Raw genomic sequence first — 8181 nt, 5'->3', positions numbered from 1 at the left:
TGAATGTCCAAGCAGGACAAGAATCCAGCTGGAGCCCTGCTGAGTTTTCAGCTGGTACCAGCAATTTTCACCTGCTCAAGATTAACAGATTCAGTGGTTCAGCTAAGGTAACTTAGCTGCTACAATGGGATTTTTCTCTTTATTTATATTTTTAAATTTTACTTTCTTTCCTGACCTATTTTTTTGCATCTTTCACAACTTTCGGTGACACTAATTAATCTTGTCATCAGCTCTTATTCGTGACACATCTTCACAGACAACTTATCCAAAGTTAATTTGTAGCATAATATTCATGTGTTCATAATTCAAAATTCACATATTCCAAGATAGTTTTGAGGCAGGTATAAGCACTAAGAAGATTAGTGTGGAATATTCAGATGTGGGTAAAAGGAAGACATCACTGTGTGAACAGACTCATCTGTAACTGTTTACAGAACAAGTGTTGAGATTTTTCTCTGGTTTTTTGTGCATTTTTGGTTTTATGTATAACTCTCTGAAGTCCATGAAAAACACATTGGCTCCAACAAACTTTAGGTGTCTGTAAAGCCAGAAAATGGCAACTTATGATCACAAATGTCACTGGCAGCCCCTCTGAGCCCAGGGACATCTATCCCTAGTTTCCAATGGCACAAACTGCATTAGTCTGGAGCCTGTTGGAGAGGTTAAAAAGAATCACATTGATAAAACTCTCTCTTCTGCTGTGAGAGAGCTACAGAAGTTTACCTTGGTGCAATTCTACAGGGAAACAGGAACTTCACCTGCTGTGGTGGATTAAGTCAGGCAGGGACCAGAGCTGCTCTAAGGGACTCAAGGACATCCCCTGGGAACGTGTGGAGTCCTTGGGTCAGTCTCAAGACACCTTCAAGAAGCTGCACAGTATTTAGTTCAAAAGTCATTGTAAAGAAAAGAAGAAAAGAAGAAGAAAAGAAGAAAAGAAGAAAAGAAGAAAAGAAGAAAAGAAGAAAAGAAGAAAAGAAGAAAAGAAGAAAAGAAGAAAAGAAGAAAAGAGGAAAAGAAGAAAAGAAGAAAAGGGGCTGGACTGAACTTGTGTCCTTGATTTAGCAGAGAGAATTAGCTTTTGGGTAAAAATATTGTCGTGGCTCTACTTCTGTACAGAGCTTTAGGCATTCAGGCATTGGTGCTCTCAGTTAAAGGGAATTGCCACTTTAAAAATAAACTATGGCACACAGCAATGAGAGACAGTTTATGAGATATAAGTGGCTTAATTTTGCTCTTGTCTGGTTTCAGAATTATGAACAAGTATCCTGGTTAGCTGTAAATGTAATTTTCTCCCCCAAAACCAGACTTTTATATCTGTTCAATGCAACTCAAGCCTGGATGCCCCAAATAATTTATCTTTGTACTGGCTTCAAACTCTCCAGAGATTTCAACAAAAAAAAAAAAAAAAAAAAGATAAACCACTAAAAAGAAATCCTTAAAGAAATTTGTGATAGCATCAAATATGGCAGCAGCATTTCTATTTGAAACTGATCTGATAAGAGGAAAAAAGGGAAACACCTGTAGCAGCTGAATTAAAGCTCTGAGGAGTTAAGAAAATTAGAATAGAAAGAAGATGGAACTATTGAAGCTGAACTCAAAGCTGAGAGAAAATATCTCATCTTGCTTAGTTTTCCCATAACTCAGGACAGGACCCTTCAGCAATGAGTGCAGACAGAAGTCAGGTAGGAATTGGAATTTCAGTGAGAACCTCCCAAAGGAAAGCTCCAGCTGAGTTCATGGCCCTGCAGATCAGGGAAGAGTCAGCAAAGGTGGTGGAACACTATCCCTTGAAATCCTGGGGAAAATTGTTTTCTGCAATAGATATTGGAGAAATTGTATTGAAAATAACAAAATTTTTTAGCCACACATTTAAAATCATCTTGCATGGCTGGATCTTTCTGACAATTTCAAGTATATTTTGTTTTCATATAAAACTTCATGACAAGAAAATTCTACCCTATACCCTTCTGCTCTCCCAAAATTATGGAAACAAATATAAGTTAAAATAAGTGATTTTAATTCTGCAAGACTTTTCCTTCTCTCTATCCACAATAACAAGTTTTAATTCATATTCAGTGCTCCTGATGTGATTTTTTAAAAAAAAAACAAACCAAAAGATTTCATGTCTGTCATATCTTCTGGAGTCTTCCTTTGTAACAGCATTCATTATTGCTCAAGTCAGTGTAAGGAGCAGATAATGCGTGTTTTGTTCTTTTGACAACTATTAATTTCATTGAAAGCATGGATGTGTAGGCCTGTGTAGACACATGATTTGAGGAAGCAGTTTTTAAATCAAATCTCCTTTTAAAAAGGTTGATTGACATGGCAGTATGCCATGTGACTGTTTTGCAAATTATAACTTGTATCTAACTAGAAGAAAAAAGTAGAAATAGTTTGTGTTTTCTTTGAGGCATGCCACATCAGGCAAAAGAGTTTCCTCCTTTGACGAGATTTGTTGTAAATGCCAGAGGTAGGACAAATATGTATATGGAAAAAAAATGAATGTAGCATATCACTGGTAAGATCCAGAGTGTTTTCTGCTCTCCCTTGAAGAGTGGCTGTGCTTGATGCTCACACAGCTTCCAGTGAACAGAGCAGCAATGGCTCAGGTTCTCTGGGACAGGATCTGGGGAGCTCTGCAGTGAAACACCAAAAATTACCACTGCACCCATGGGAGCACTGAGCTTCTCTGTGTGACACCCAAACTCCCTCTGTGGCAGACTGGGGGGAAGGTTCTCCTCAAAATGTGGCGTTGCCATTAATTTTCCAAAGTTCTCCTTAGTTGGTACTTCTAATAACCCTGCAATATATTTTTCAGATTTAAATTCCTGAAGGCAAAAAGCAAAAGGTCAAATAAAAAGATTTGCTAAGGAGTGAGGCATCCCAGATTTCAGCCTGGCCAGAAGAATCAGAACAGGAACAGTTTTATTCCTCTGCTGATGGTATCATACTCTTCCAGTAGAGGAGCTGGATTTTTCAGCTCACTAAACCCATCCCTCACCCCAAGTTTCTGTCTCTCACCCATGGGATGAAGCAAGAGCTGAAGTAACCTGGTCCACAGCTCCTCCCCAGCCCCCAGACTGGGTCTCTCCTCTTGAGGAATGAAGCTCTGACCTTTCCTTGCACCTCAGGGAAGGCAATCACCTCTGCTGCCTCCCAAAATATTTCAGCATCTCCCACAGCTGGTTTTGTGTCTTCTGCCAGGACATCTATCTACTGCAGGGTGTGAACCAGCCGCTTGTTTCAAGGTTTTTTAATAAAATGTTTCTGCTTTCCCCTAGCCAAACTAAACAAAGCCATTACATGCTGCCTTGTTATTTTTTTTATGAGCACTGTTGACAAGAGAAACCTTTCACTCTCCAGTAATTTCAATATCATAAACCTGCTATTATTCTATTATGGCAGCTTTAATTCTACAGTTGTTCACAGCCAGATCCAACACTTAGAAATATGCTTTCCACCAAAATTCAAATGCAGTGGCTTCATTAAACTCTTGCTCAAACCTGGCAGTGACCAAATCCCACCGTGAGACTCAGCCTTGTGCTCAGACAGAGCAGCAGAGGCCATTTCTGGGCAGGCTGTGGGTTCACCCTCTGCCTGCAGCCATCCCAAAAACCCATTTCCTTATCACAGAATCATTAGGGGCAAAAAGACCTTTGATGTCCTAGAGTCCAGCCATTACCTCAGCACCACCTTGTTCAGCACCAAACCTACCTTCAGATGCCACACCTGCAGTGCTTGTGGACATTGCCAGGGTGGTGATCCCACCACCACCCTGGGCTGCCTGTTCCAACACCTGAGCACACTTCCAGCGAAGGAATTTTCCTTCATATCCAGTGTGAACCCTCCCTGGTGCACCTTGAGGCCGTTTCCTCTGGTCCTGTCACTTGTTACTCAGGGGAGGAGATAGCCCCACACCTGGCTCCCTCCTCTCAGGGAATTTTAGGGTGTGTTAAGGTCCTTTACACTTGCCAAGCTCAGAAATTTCCCCGATATTTACAGCATTTAGCGTGTAACTGTGACAAGGGATGGTGGAGAAAGAGATTCTGTACATTTTGACTTGTGCACTAGATTTAGGGAAGGGATTTTTCCACATCACAACCACTCCCAAAACAAGACTGAAAATCAACCCAATTATATCATAAACCTGCAGAGAGCCAGTCACACAAAGTCAAGGATATGCCTAATTAAAGGCTTTTACTTGTGCTTTTTTGCCCCTGTGTCAGACTCAATCATGAATGCCTTAATAACCAGTTATTTTCTTCCAGCTGACACTGAAAAGAGATTTTACTTATAGTAGAAAATAGAAGTAAAAAAGTAGAAATTTACAATCTACACAGAGAAACATCACTAAGGAGGGCAGGAGAGTTACACTCTTCAACCAGGTGATGTAACAGGGCTGGTGCTCAGCAAATGCTACCAGAATCAAAGATATGTGGCTGATTTGAATTCACATTTTATTTTCTTCATTCTGTGTACATAAACAGCCAAGCTAATAGTAGGAACTGGTAGAACCAGAAATGATCTGAATTATTTAGTTATATAACTAAATAAATTTTAAAAAAGCTTTATTTTGTTGCATAGTTAAGTTTTTCACCTTTTAAAACTATGCCTTCTACTGTCATGATTATGTTTATTTTTCTCCAATTAATTCCACCTGTTTTCCTGTAGAGTGGTTCAATAAGAGCTGTTGCTTGCTGCAACTCAGGTTTGTAACCAGCTGCCTTTAAACTATTGCTCTCCATGAAAGGTGTCCTAAGTATTCACATTTACAGGTGTCACTGCTTTTACTATAATTTACTTCCTTTTAAACCTGGGCTGTTAAAGCCTTTTTCAGACAGGCAATCCACAATACTACAAAAAATGCCTGCACTAAATTTTTTTTCCCCCACATCTAATCTAGAGACAATTAAATAACTTTACAACTCACTCCAAGGTTTGTTTATTTTTATTTTTTTTATAGTAGCCATCCTATAAGCAGCTTTATGACTATGTTGATCCCTAACCATTACGCTGCTATTACTTAGAAGAGCCCAGTTTATGAGTCAGTGCAGCAGTGAATGGTAAACACCAACTCAACCACTCTTTCTTGCCCAGTTTAATGATGGTTAATCTGTGTTTACCTGGATTCCTTTCCATACAACAAGCAGTCAAAGTTTGACAAGGAAATGCTTTACAGATTCCTCTTACTTGGAAGTTTTTATGGCAAATGGCCTGAAATTATATGTGTATATATCACAGCATGTAAAAATGCCTTAACAGCTCCATTTAAGCAGAAGGATAGGTATATATTTATTTCCTATTGGAATTGGAATGAGAATTGGCCTTAGCAGTTTATCAAAATTGGTATTTACCAGAGCTCTCTTCTTACCCTTTGGGTTTTCTTAAAAAAAAAATAGGATTATTAATGTTCTTTAGGTGTTTGGCTGATAATCTTGAGGTGGGGCTGGAGGCTCACAGGAGCAGTCTCTGCACCATGACAGTTACCACAAGTACTTGAGAATGTTCTTGCTTAAAACACTTTTAACCCCCAGCCTGAAAAACAAGCAGCAGTGACTTTTTAAGCTTTTTCTTTAAACCACCCAACTACATCTTTAGAAGAAAAAAAAAAGCAAAGCTTCTTCACCTGCCAGTCACACGAGGCTCTTACCACTTTAATGCTCTCTAACAATTCTCACCCTGATTATATTCTATTTTCTTCAGACACTGAAAGTTTCATCCATTTTCCATCCTCTCATTCCCAGCTGGATTCCCTAAGCACAGCTCCACATCCTGTCCTCCCAGACCCCTTTTCCCCATGGTGGCTCTGCCTCCTGCCCCTGCCTCCCTTCCCACAGCTCCTGTGCCCTCCTCTCCTGCACCCTGAGTTCTCTCTCAGTCCATCCCCAGCAAAATTTTCAAACAATTTTCCAATAAGTAGTCCTGGAACTAAAAACACATGATTCCCAAAGGGTTTGTCTCCCATGGCTGAATGAATTTTCAACTGAATTTGCTATGGTTGAAGTGTGAGTGTGCCCCTCATGAGACACTAGGAACTCTACCCAGAGAGAAATACCACCTGAGTGGTATTGAGATAAATAGGAAGGACATAGTTTTGCTCTTTTCAGAATAAAACATAGTCATTCCTTAATAATTATACACCATTTAAAATGTTTATATCTCACAAATATTTTCAAGTGCATGACAAATAGGTCCAGTAAAATTTAAACAAAGAGAACAGTGAGGCATTGGAAAATATTTGTCTATTCCTCCTAATTAAATAATACCATTGAAGGCTTGAGCTCAAAATGTATTTGAGCAAAGATGCATGAAAGTGAGGCATAAAAATTAGTCCTAATATATATATAAAAAATAGATTTAATAATAGCTAGGAGATTTTTTTCCTTCCTTTTTAAGTGCCAGGTCAGTTACCTTGTTTGTTAAAAAAAAAAATAAAAATTTCTGTTAACGAAGACCATGCTCTCAAAATGGCAAGTAAATGGGTTTTAAAAGTGTCAAATATGTTTTGCCTTATTTGTCAAGGGTATAAATATTCTACCTGGGAATTATGAAACCAAGAAGTCAGAGTTTTCCAGAAGAAATATGTATGCAGGCAATTTATCAGTTCCCACAAGAAATTAGTCACACTATTACTTGCATTTTTCTTGTGTACGTTAATAATCATGTATGTTAAAACATATACTTTATAATTAATGAGATTTGGACATTGAAGATGTTCTGAAACTGGACACACCATTTTAGAAACTCATAAATATACATGACTTTAAAAGCCATAAATAGCAATATGTCGATCCAGCTAAGAAATGTGCTAGTTTTGTGTTTTTATAATCATGCATTGAAATAAGATGAACCAACTACTGGTGGCTGATGGAAAATGGGATCTAGAGACACACACCCTTGAGTACCAGAGATGATGGCTAATGTGCAATGTCAACCTGTGGTCTGATTCATTGCCTCTTAAAATCTGAATAATAATCCAGGTTCTATATAAAGGTTCAAACTTGGTCTTCTGTGATGTTTTTTTCAGGGGAAAAAAGGCACAAATGGAAAAAGCAGGGTTTAGAGTATCGTTCTTTTGAAGCTCTTCCTGATGAGACACAACATCAGAGCTTGTAGCAAAATCATTTTTGCTTCTTGCAAAAAAGTGTTGAAGCTAGAAGTAGGGCCCTGTAAAGAGCTGGAAAGAATCCTGCACCAAGGAATGTCCTGAGGTGTCTGAGGTGACAACAAGGTCGTGCATCCAGCATCCTGGAAGGCTTCAGTTCCAGACTTTCCTCTAAATTAGGGAAAGCAGGAAGCTGTGCTGTGCTTCCCATGTCAGATCAGAGCCCTGACCCCATGTCCTGCTGCCAGGGAGGAGGATGGACTCTGCTGTCCTTTTCTCTATTCCTCACTGTGCAACTTCTGAGGAAACTAATATACTGCCACAAGAGCTTTCCAGTTTAAATGCATCTTTGCTTTTAGATGAAAAGCCACACAGGGTAAAAAAAAAAGAAAAAAAAAAAAGAAAAAAAATAGGAATACCTTGTTGTTCTAGCAAGCAGGAGATGGTGTCTATTGCTCAGGCTTTACAATGCAGCTCAGGGGTGCTTTTCCTGAATGGCTAAAGCAACAGGGATATCACATTTCCCATTCTGGGAAAGTGCTCCATGCTTCCCTGAGGATCTGAGATGATCTTGATAACTGAACAGGATCTGCAGGCTGCCTGCCATTTCTGAAGGAGTGTCAGACAGGGAGGAAACACACAGCTGAATTTCTGAGACTTAGTTGTAGGGGAAAAAAAGGAAAAACACAAGTGGAAGTAGTAGCAGGAACTGTGTTATCACATGGCATTTGGAAGTGAACCTTCAAATCAACAGTCTGACTAATGCGTGAGTCACTATTCATATTTAAAATAATTGCTTAAAAAAATCCAAAACAAAACAAACAAGTCATGTGGAATTTTAGTATAATGCTTGTATACAAGTTTTCTGCACAAGCTGAAAATCCCCTAATTCTTAAGCCTTATAAATTAACTTTTGATCAAAGAGCAGACAATAAATTACTCACCTAGGTAATTCCACCATCATTTTATAGCTTGTACCCAAATTTAGATCTTGGTATAGATTTATGCTTCTGCTACTGCATCCTAATATCACAACAAATCCCTCAGAAAAGACAGCTCATAGACTTCTGCTAATA

This window comes from Fringilla coelebs, assembly GCF_963513975.1.
Source record: "Fringilla coelebs genome assembly, chromosome: 11".
In the NCBI taxonomy this organism is placed as follows: Eukaryota; Metazoa; Chordata; class Aves; order Passeriformes; family Fringillidae; genus Fringilla; species Fringilla coelebs.
This window is presented reverse-complemented; position numbering follows the sequence as displayed.